Raw genomic sequence first — 11,866 nt, forward strand, 5'->3', positions numbered from 1 at the left:
TTTGGAACATTTTTGGGACATGCTGTATGTAAATAAGGATTGCTTATGGATCCAACAAAGATCACAATGATTATAGATATGGTGACCCCAACATCAGTCAAGGCGTTGCATGAAACATTTGGACATATTATATATAATAGGAAATCTATTAGAAGTTATGCTAAGATTGTTGCACCATTGGAGAAGTTGTTATAAAAGGATACCAAGTTTATCTAGATCTAGGAGTGCAAGAGGAAATAGATTTTCTAAGGGATAAATTAGTTATTTACCCTATCCTAATATTTCTATACCGAACAGATATTTTTCCATGTGCATGTGGATGGATTGTTAACTTCCCTTGGTGTAGCTAAGGAAAGGTCATATTGGCTTTAAGAAAAAATCAATGTTATCACACTAGGAAGCATGCATGGCATTGTTTCAATCACTATAATTCACAAGCTAGTCATACTTAAACAAAATCGGTTTAATTATTAATTTATGCATAGATTATGTATATGTTGCTTAGGAAAAGGTTCTTGGATAATGTAGACTTTCATTCTACCTAATTTTATTATTTTAGCATGGTCTCTAGTTATGAACCATTTTGGAGTTTATTTCCCAACATTTCAAGTGGGCAATGTGAGAAAGCAAAGTCCCTGATTGATGTTACCACATGTGTGAGGGAGGGTGATGGGATGGCACCATCGCCTTCCCAACCCCTTAGCGTTAACACTTGCACATTTGTAACAACATCCCATACCTAACAACATGCAACACTTAATGTTTTGGTCTTACAATATTAATTGCCATTCATTCATGGTTTTTGACTCTATGTATTTCCTCTTCACTTCATTTACTATTTCTATCTACCTTCGTAAGAAGCACCTTCAACAACAACTGTTTCTGTCTTTGTGATAGGGATCAAAACCCAGTCCTCATGAAGGACCACTCCTTCACCCTCCATCTGTGATGCAAGAGCATCGACTCGTCCTCTGATATTTATAAAAAACAAGTTTATGGAAAGCGAGTTATCAAAAGACATGGCCGTGAGGATAAAGTTTCCTAGAATTCATTGAGTTTATCCTAGTTTCCATGGAGATCATTGAGAGATTTGTGGAGAGGATCATGTTGAGAACATTGTGGAGAATATCATGTATCAGAAGTGATCCACAACAGTGTATTTTTCATATATAAATTGTAAACATGTGATGTGTAGGGGTCAACCATTGGATGATGAATATTCCCACCAAGGCTCTATGCAATAGCAGAATGACTGAATTAATGTAATTTAATTTTTGTTTTGTGAATCCTTGTGTTCCGAGTGAATGAATTTGTTGAGGGAATGAATTTTGAACTCTATGCGTTTATTAAAACATCATCAATAGGGAAATGTTTTGAGTTGGGATTGTAGATCCAAGAGATCGATGCCAACAAGGGATAGTCATATTAGAGCCCATGCAAAGAAGAAATGTTATTAGGTTACAAGATTCGTTAAAGGCATCATCGCAATCGATGTACTAATAAGATCAATCTCTAGGAGAGATCAATGATTGATATTGTTACCACATTAAGTATATTATGTGTATTTTAGTTCCTCTAACAATCCTTATTTGTTTCAACTATTGGAAATTAGTTTTCTGGCAACATTCTTGTTTGAAGAGTGAATAATAGTGGTCCCATAAACCATAGGTCCGAGGATTGAACCGGGATTTGAAGGACCCTCAAAAATTGTTTTCATTAAGTGGTATTAGAGCGTAAAATATTTATGTGCGTAGTGTGGAGTAGCAGTGAAAGAAGGTACAAGTTGACTGAAGATATGGTAAGAGATTTGTTTTCTCTATGCAGGTGACAACAAAATAAGGTGAGAAGATTTGAAACATCCTAGATAAAGGAGTGCTCAAATGGTTCAAGAGGATTGAACTAGGAAGATGCCAAAGAATGAGCTCAGAGGAGAGAAGCTTGGTGAGGTATCATATGGAAAGAAGGGAAGACTTGCTACTATAGAGGTTTTGCTGCAGGTCACAAGTTAAACTTGTTATGAGAAGACCAAATGCATACGACCATGAGGTCATACAATTTTGAACCTTAGGATTTTGATGCAAAAGCATCGACTCATCCTCTTATATTTATGGAAAACGAGTTTATAGAAGGCGTAATTGTCAAAAGAAGTCGCTGTTAGGATAAAATTTCCTCAAATTCATTAAGTTTATCCTAGTTTCCAAGGACATCATTGAGAGCTTTGTGGAGAGGATCATGTTGAGACGTTTGTGGAGAAGATCGTGGATCCAACATGATCCATGATAATGTATTTTTCATATATAAATCGTAAACCTATGATGTGTACGGGGAAGCCATTGAATAATGAACATGCCTGTCATAGCAACATGCAATAGTAGAATGATTAAATTAATATTGATTTGTGTTTTGTGAATTCCTGTGTTATGAGTGAACAAAATCATTGAGGGAATTTATGTTTCTACACTCTATGTGTTGATTAAAACATGTTAGATAGGAAAAAGTTGTAAGATGGGATTGCATATCTTAGAGATCGATGCCAGAAAGTGGTAGTTAGATTAGGTCCCACGTAGAGAAGAAATGTTAATAGGTTACAGTGTTTGTTGAAGGCTTCATTGGAATTGATTTACTGACGATATCAAGCTTGAGATCAATGATTTCTATTGCTACCATGTTAAGTATATTCCGAGGATTTTAGCTCCTGTAACAATCTTACTTTGTTTCAACTACTGGAAATTGGTATTCCTATATTTGAAGAGTGAATAAGAGTGGGCCCATAACCCATATGTCTGAGGATCAAAACCATATAAAATGGATTTAAATGAACCACATAAATCATTTTCATCAATCTACCTTGATATCTTTGGAGCTCTCACCTATACAATGGCTAGGCCATGAGCTTGGCCCTCCCTCAACCTCAGGTCTTCTCCATTCTCAAAACTTAGTGGTCTGACCTTGGAACATTGGCAGCAACTCACCATACCCTTGGCTACCTTCATCCTATAACGCTCCCACAGTGATCCAGATCTTGGGGGCACGCCCCCAAGATCTGAAAAGTTAAAATGCTAGAAGAAAAAAGGAGAACGCATAGTAAACAAAACCACAAAGAAACTTTTTTATTAAAATAGAGAATAATTGTAAAAGCTACATTGTGATGGAAAAATTATTGTAGTTTTATGCAAATTTTCAGAAAAATGATTGCAGATATGAGCTCCTCTTGAAAAATCACTCAATTTCAAAAAATAATTGGTCGAATCGGAGTTCGAATGAGGGAGATATCGTTGATTTAAAATCAACAATTTTTTCAAAACTTTTATGACAACAGGACAGTTGCAGCACAAATATGAGTTTCCAGAGTGTCCAAATAGGGATTTCAAACACATGGGAAGATGCAGAATGGTCATTTTATTTCCAAAAATAAGTTATAATAAATATTTTGAGTTATATTGACTGAGTTATGCCCATTTTAAATTAGTTTTTATATCTGGAGTAGCATTCAGAGCGGGTTCCCTTTGGAGATGTGCCCTCCCACCCCGCTTTAGTAGGCACCTGCTTCACATTCATTAGTTTTAGCATAGAAGCATCTGACTTGGGTTCTTTGGAGACGTGCCCTCCCAGCCCAGGCTATGTAGGCACCTTCTACTTCATCAACAATTAGCATCACAGTTATGGGTCAACCACACAAAATCCTTGTCATTGAAGTCCATTTGCTAGGTCACACATTGTTATTATCATAGTTGGTCACAAGAATTACAGGGTATCTCTATCCTCAGATCTTCATTTGTCATGGTTATGGGTCATCCACAAACCCACACTTCATCGAAGTCCATTTTCTAGGCCGCACACTGTCAGTATCATAGTTGGTCACAAGCATTACAAAGTATCTTTATCCTCGGATCTTCGTTCATCATGGTTATGGGTTAACCACACAATACCCTTTTCTTTAGTGATTCTTCATATTCAACATATGCTTCTCAGGAGGGAACTTCACGCAATGGAGACCATTGCTTCTTAAGGAGGGAGGAATGATCCAAATGGAAAGTGGCATCTACCCATGGTATTCATCAACCCATGGAATCTACCCCATGGTATTTTAAGTGGCATCCACCCATGGTATTCATGCACCCATGGTATTCATTCACCCATGGTATTTACCCACCCATGGAATTTACCTGTGGTATTGTGACTAAAAAAAGACTATAAGTAACAAGTCACATTTTGTAAAATGACAAATGGTCCATCACAATGTATCTTTTACAATTGTTCGCTATTTCAATTTAAAAAAAAATATTTTTGGTTTTGTTTACTGCGTGTTCTCCTTTTGTCGTCTAGCATTTTAACTTTTCAAGTCTTCGGGGCCTCTTCAGCAAAAACAACATTTTATCAACCACAACTCCATAGGTATCAACTGGCTAAATGAGGACCAACTTCAAGGACTAATCCTCTGTGGCTTTCTTAGAGGCACACATATTAATTTCAAAGGATTCACTTAGCTTATATTTCTCTCTAGGTTCCTCTGTTATATATATATATATATATATATATATATATTGATTGCAATGATGGGATTGGATTGGGTACACAATGCAAATACCTCACGTCATTTCTACTACCTTCATTGCGTTCTCTTCTTTCCCTTGACTTCCCTTCCTCCCGCTTCACACCAGAAACCTCGCTCGTTGGTTTTGTGTCATTCAATACTACACCTTGCTCTATTCCTACTCCCCCGCCCAACCTCTACTCTTGCACTGAATAGTCATTGGTTTTCTAACTTTGCTCCCTCTCGCCAACATACCTTGAGAACAAATGAGTCACAAAGGCTCATTGAACCATGGTGCAAGCAATGTCCGAGCTCGCTATAGAGCCTTTACTGTAACCAAGATATTTTAAGGTCTTACCCTTGACGTTATCCAAATGTATTTAAAGTGAGCCACTACAATGACAATGGCTTAGCACAATGTCTTCACTGATGCCAAGATCCTTGCATCTACTAATAAATGGATTCCTGACCTGTGCCACATATGCAATAGAAAAAATCAATATCTCTACACATTCAAGATTTATTGGCACATTAAAGCCACACTGGGCCAAGCACTAGTAGAGACCTATGTAGTTCACAGAGTGATATCCATGAAACACAATGATAACATAACTGATAATTGTGATCAATCTATGGAACAATAGGATTTTTTCATGTAACTAGGATGCATCGAAACCATCCTTCTCCGAGGAAAATGTGTAGGTTCTCTAGGAACTCTTATAGCTCCAAATGATGATTCTACATCAACATGATATTCTTTAGGCTATAGTGGCACCTTGAGTTTTTTATAACAGATTTCTCAATGTTTTTGGTCTCTCTTTTTTACACAAAACAACGCTACTTTTATCTTATGGACGGGCACACTTATTTTTTGGTCACTATGCTAGTTACAATAGTCTTATGTCATGGATAGAACAATACAAAGACATTATTATTTTTTATCTAAAATCTGTCTTTTATGGCATTGGTATGGTTTCCTCAAAATAGCATGCATCTATGGTTGTAATTGATGACTATTCCAAATTAAGAGAATCCTAGAGGCTTAGAAAAATAAAAAAATGATGTGATATGAAAACGTTGCTCACTAAAATGAGAACATAGGTTTTTTTAAATTAATAATTAAAAATAATTATAATACAAGTACTAATAATAAGAGGGCTTCATTATAATAATAAATAAATAAAAAATAATAATAATTAATTTAATAAATTATTATAATAATTAGAAAAATGAATAATTTAATTAGTAGATTATTTCAAATTTTTTATGTAAAAAGATTCTCTTTTTTTTTTAATATTATAATTCCACTTGATTTATGAGAACTCGACTATATAACTTTGTTCCTATAAATTTTGATTTATTTTAAAACTATTCAAATCATTAAAATTTTGAAAAGATAAATAGTTTAAAACAAAGCTTTATTTTTTTATTATTATTAATTTTTTTTTTAATTTACTTGAAAAATCAAAATTGTATTATTTAAATTAAAAAAACCATTATATTAAATATATATATATATATATATATATATATATATATATATAATCTTTATTTTTGGAAACTATCACAAAAATTTTGTGTAAATCAATCCTATGTTTTAGATATTTTAGATATACAAAGTTGGTGATTAAAATTATTCAATAATCCAAAATGGATATAGAACAACATATTTTCTCAAATTTTGTATGCTAATGAATTTTCATAGATCTTAAAATGAATGATTAATATACTTATTTTAAGGTCACTTTTTTGTTTTAAAAAAAAAAATTGATATAATTAAATCCTACCTAAATTTCAATTATTTTACAATAATGTATATAATATAAGAATGTTATGTAAATGGGTTAATAATATTTATAAATATTATGAAAAGCTAATATTATAATTTTATGATTTTAATAAAAATACAAATTAGTCAAAAATAAAATACTATAAAAAAAAATCGTAAATGAATAATATATTTAATTAAATAAATATAAAATCAAATAAAAATATTTCAACAGAAATAGAGATGATTTTAATTGAAGATGATAGAATCCAGTGAAGAGATTTCAATAACCAATAAAAATAGTTTGGAAAAAAAAATATAAAATAATAAAAATGATTTTTTTTTTTTAAATTGAGATGAAATAATAATATTGATATGGTAATTAAGATTAAATATTTTAATTTACATATATATATGGAGAAAACTTTAAAATGGAGTGTTTTTTAGTTAGGAGTTATTGTGTTACCCAAAACAAAATTACAAGGATTATATGTTTAGGCGGCTTGGCCCCAAGTTGAGACTATAAGCAATAAATTTATAAAAATAATATAAAACCATTTAAATAAACCAAGCAAGGTCTCGAAGTTCGATGAAATCTAGTGTTAAAGTACACGTTGATTTAAAAAAAAACAAAGTTGTTGGATTTAAGAATGTTTCATTCAACCTACACATATGGGTCTATGAGGGATCGCGAATTCGCTTGAGTCCTGAATAGCGTCTGTAGCCTGTTGTTGCCGGAGTTGGCGTTGGAGGGTGTTGAAGAAGTTGAACGAGAATTCGTACTTCGGTACGCGAGGAAGCCGCAATTTCTCCTTCAGAAGAAAGCCGCAATTCTGCTTTCATCATTTACTGCAAGTCTTTGAACGGGTATTTATCCAACTTATCTTAAATGGATGCATCAAATAGAAATTCATCTGCTGAATCTTCTGAGTCTATGGGAATGTTTGGTTCAAAGCATTTTAAATCTATAAAAACTGAAGATGAATTAAGATCTGGTTTGGAAGGGTTATGTCGTTCTGAATCTACTTCTGGAAATTATGCACTCATTGAACAAGAAGAGACAGATCCCACTGTCAATTGGAAACTTCCACCAGTATCTCCTCATGATGTCTATCGAGGACTTTCCTCTTTTAATTTCCGTGCCCTTAGCCAGATAAAAATCAAAGAGAAATCCTTCAAAGCTGACTTAACATTGAATGCTATGTTGACCATCTCTCTCCTAGAGTCTAAACATATCAAAGCAGCTCTCAAAGCTAGTTATCAGTACGCCCATCTGGGGATGGTAAGGATAGGACTGAATGCATTACATAGAAAAGGCAAAAAAGCTTATGTTTTCTCAGCCCTATTTGATAATCGATGGACTACATTTACACAAGCCATGATAGGTGGCATTGAGACAAGCCTCGCTGAAGGCCCTGTACAGTATGATGTCTTTCCTAATTTTTCTGTTGCACTAGATGACCCAAATGTCTTGCAATGCCTAACTTTAGGTATTCAGACTGCCGGATATGAAAATTTCAAAACAAAATCAAAAAATTTGGCCATCTTTTATATTACCTGTGTCTGATTCTATAATACAACAATTCCTGCTATATTACATACCCCTGATAAAGACGAAGGCCGAGTCACTCTCATACAATATGACTCCGCTTGTAATCCTGTAGCACCAGTATATGTTTCCTGCAATGATTTATGTCCTCCTGACGATTGGGTAACCAATTGGGGTAAGCCCATAAAGAAACAAGTTGCTGCAGCCCAATCAATCATTATAGAGATAGACAACAAAGTTACCACACGATTTCCCAGAGTCAACACAGTTCAGCGTGGTGGACCCTCTACTTCTGTCTCTACAGTCCCAACTACAATTAGCCAATTACATCCTGCCCAAGTCCAAACTCCTCCACAGTTTGTAATTGACCAAGCAGTGTATGATTCTATCAGAAGATTATTTTCACAGCCATGCCCTTCTCAGCCATTCAGCTCAGTCTGTGATCATCCACACTGCTCAAACGGTGAGTCATCAGATCGTCATAAAATCAATATGATCAGATTTACTCCTCCGTCTGACTCTTCTGAAGAAAGTTATAAAAAAGTTGTATTTTTCAATCCGCAAGAAGAACTGCTTGTATATACAGTCTCTGGTTCTTCTACTTATGGTTTAGGCTATGTTGATTCTTCTCGCATCCTTGAATATAGAAGGAATCCCATTGACAAGATTCCAAAGCATCTATAAATTCCTTCTGACTCGGAGATAATTGCTTTTTTAAAGATCTCTAAGGGTATAAGTCCATATGATCCAAATGATCAATGGAAAAAGAAAATGTTCAATTGGGATATGTTTACACATGAGAAGGAACATTTGTACCTTGAAGAAGTTAGGCTTCTTCCAAAAGATGATCGCCCTGCCTTCAACAAACAGAATGTTGAAAATTGGAAAGAATGGATGAAGGCAGAAAACCAGTGGATATCATTCTATGAATGGTATTACCCTTCTGCAAATATAATAGAGAAATCCTTGATGAAACAATTCAGAAACCAAGCAAAGCAAAAGAGAATCAAGGATCCAGAAAAATTTGTAGAAGAAAAGTTAAAATAAAACCCAGTAGTAATTCCTCCTCCTTTGAAAGCTCATGTTTTCCAACCAAAAATTCAGAGTATGATGAATAAGCCAAATATTCCTAGATCTTTGATTGTTGTTCAGATAGAAGGGGAGAAATTACTAAGAAAGATTTGTTCCCAACTCCATGTAAATATGATGCGGACTGGAACTCCAAATAAGCACAAGTGGGAACTCCTTGATGGTAATCTCTTGGAGACAGATACTGAGTTTCCCCCTTGGAAGAATTTTGTAATAAGAAGTCAAGATGGAAAATTGTACAAATTATTTCCATCACATGCTGATGATCCTACTTTAGTAGCAAGGGATTCTATTACTGCTACTAATTGGACAAATTTAGCTCTGTCTAGCCTTGAGAAATTTGTCAGTTCTAAATTTGAGAGTATTGAAACTGTTAATTCGGAAATGAAAAATATGCTTGAAAGTATTTTGCGAAAGCAAGACTATAACACAGTTTGTCTGAATAGCAGTGTAACTACTCTAGCATAAAATGATAAGGCTCTTGCTAAGAGTCTTGACAGGTTGTCTCTACAGACAGGCAAGATAGAAAAGAAGACACATGAAGCTGCCTCTGCTCATGGAAAAGAAATAGTAAAGATCAATACTTCTGTAGACGTTGTCAAAAAACAAGTTTGGGAAGTATCTCAAGGAATAGAATCCCTGAGAAAGAAGCCTAGGGTTGAAGCTTACAAGTCTGCAACTATATTTTCATAACCCAAGACTTTTGTTCCATATTCTATCACTCCTTTTGTGGAAAGCCTCATCAGAACACCCAGTTCTATAACCTTTCCACCTCCAACTTCCTCTCATCCATATTCTTTGTTTGCCAATCCCAGTTTCTTTAGCCCACATCCTGCCATAAAACAATCCAAAGAAGCTGAAGAACCCAGTAAGCCTGAATCTTCCAATTTCATGTTCGGGGATTCATCCACCAAAGATGAAGAAGAAAGTTTTGATACAAGTCTTCATAAGATAGAAGCAGAACCACAAATTGAAGACCTTGAAGCTTGTATCAATAACTTCTCTATATCAGATCAAGAGCAGTCTGATGAAGACAAAGACCAGGTCAATGCTACATCTTCCAGATCGAGATGGGAGACTACATGGAATCCTGCTCCTGACCGCAGAGACCTTATGAAATCAGAATATCATAAGGATTGGTCTGCAAATGCTACTTATTCATGGAATATTGACAATTGTAATAAAGCTGAAATCATGTCTGTTCTACATCCCATGCTTGTTTGCTATAGGACCTATCTTGTAGATGACATAGGTCCCATTAATGCCACAAGAAGGATAATTGGAGGGTTTGAGGGTACACTGGATTCTTGGCTAAAAGCTGAAACACTGAAAGAGCCAAATCTCATACCTAGTTGGGAACAAGTTGTGGTCCTAAACGAGGATGGTACCACTCATATAGACCCTGTTACTCACACGCCTGTCAATAAAATGATAGGAAAGCTCCTCTATGGCATTACAATCAATTTCATTGGCTTTCCCCAAATAACCAATGATATTACCACAATTACCCTGCTTGCTATGAAACTGCATAATATGCAACATTTTGATGAATACTTCAATGAATTCCTTCACAGATTGCACACTTTGACTCCAGATCTCATCCTTGAGCCAAAATGGAAGGAAATTTTTGTAGCCTCTCTTCCCCAGTGGGTCTCCTCTGCTATAGTCAACAAATTACCAGGGAAGGTTGGTGGTTACAAATTTGGCATAATTAGGCAAGCAGTTAAAGCTATCATTGTTGAATTATGCTCACAAATGAAGATTGCTAGAGCAGCTACTAATCCTAAGAAGCCGCATGGCTATCAGCAGCTCTGTAAGCAATGACATCTTGGCAAAGCTGGCAATTCTGAGGGGCATAAACACAGAAAGAAAAAGCCTTTCAAGAAGAATTCCCAGTTTTCCCAAGAAAAACCAAAAGGAAAATATCACAAAGCTAAACCTTACAAGGACACGAGAATCTTTTCCAAAGACAAAGAAATCATATGCTACAATTGTAACAAGAAAGGCCACACATCTCCAAATTGCCCAAGAAAAAATAAGGAAACATCAAAGAAGAAAGTCCAATATAGAAATAAGAAAGGAAAAATCAATTCCTTTGATCTTCCTAGTAGCTGTGATGAGCTTGTATCTTCTGATTCTGGATCAGAAAATGATTTAAATTTTGTTGATTCAGAAGAATCATCGAATGAAGATTTCTGTAATGATCCTCATTGTACAGAATGTAGGTATTGTGATTGTGATGACACTGATGTTTGTACATGCAATGCAGTCAGGATGATGAAGACTGATTATGATAAGACTAGCAAAAATATCTTTGCACAAATGATGGCTGCTACTAACCCTCAAATGAAGAATATGTACAAATCTCTGCTAACAGAACATTTGAAGCAAGCACCTTCTAGTTCAAAAAATTCTCCAAACAAAGGATACGTGCCCTCTGCTACTCTCTTCTCAGTTGAGGCCTTAACCAGGCAATTTAGGAATGAAGATTTTGGTGAAGACCTGCCACAAACACTTCCCGCAGTTCATCAAGCAATTAAGGAGTTGAGAAAAACAATTAAGGAAAATAGAAGATTGTGCATAGAAAGACACAATGAGCTGAACCTAAGAATAATGAATGCACAAGCATTTTCTGCTACTACATCATAAGGCCCTGTTTCAGGAAAAATAGAAAACTGGACATCCCATATGAATCCAGTAATGACAGAAACACAGCATGAAGAACAGCCAGAAAACGAAGAAGAGGAGAAAGACAGAACAGATTTTGGATGCAATACTATGAACAAAGATGTCATATATTGTGTCAAAATGAAAATAAAAATTGGGAACCAGTATGAATACTGGAAAGTTCTGATGGACACTGGTTCCAGATTAAATATAGTCAGTAATACTGTGGTCAGCATGCACCACCAAAGGCCAACCACAT

This window comes from Pinus tabuliformis, chromosome 3_1 (assembly GCF_031772625.1).
Source record: "Pinus tabuliformis cultivar Carrire ecotype Pingquan chromosome 3_1, CPIR1, whole genome shotgun sequence".
Lineage (NCBI taxonomy): Eukaryota > Viridiplantae > Streptophyta > Pinopsida > Pinales > Pinaceae > Pinus > Pinus tabuliformis.